Below are 528 nucleotides of genomic sequence, written 5' to 3'. Positions count from 1 at the left end.
TTCCTTCCTTCCTTCCTTCCTTCCTTCCTTCCTTCCTTCCTTCCTTCTTGCCTGCCTTCCTATTTGATTCAGTCTTGCTTTCTTATACTGCCTTGCATTGTGACCTCTTTTTTCCATGACAGAAAAAAGACCTGCTAATTATCCTGTAATCTATAGGCCCAGTCTCTAAGGAATGAGATTTAAACATCAACTTCCAACCAAGCTGGGTTGGGAAAAGTTAGCCCTGTGCTTCATGTTGTTGTAGAATGTGATTGAAGAATGAATGAAGATTTGACATTGTATTGACTGAATGAGGAGTGGAATTGGATTGTGGTGGTGAGGAGATGTATTCTTCATTCCTATTTTAAGAAAGGACATCTGTGATTCTAGATTCTCTTCCAGGTCAACACCAGGGAGGAGGAAAAAAAAATTGGAAATAAAACTATATAGGGGGACCTGCCTTCTCAACCTTCCCATGATTTCTATTTTGCCTCTTTAGAGGATACATTATAGAAGAGTGAGATTGTAGTTGACCTGAAATCTCATCTC

Source organism: Petaurus breviceps, unplaced genomic scaffold, assembly GCF_028583685.1.
Source record: "Petaurus breviceps papuanus isolate PSGF00001 unplaced genomic scaffold, PetGlider_PUasm1.0 90895, whole genome shotgun sequence".
Taxonomy (NCBI): domain Eukaryota; kingdom Metazoa; phylum Chordata; class Mammalia; order Diprotodontia; family Petauridae; genus Petaurus; species Petaurus breviceps.
Note: the sequence above shows the minus strand (reverse complement) of the source record.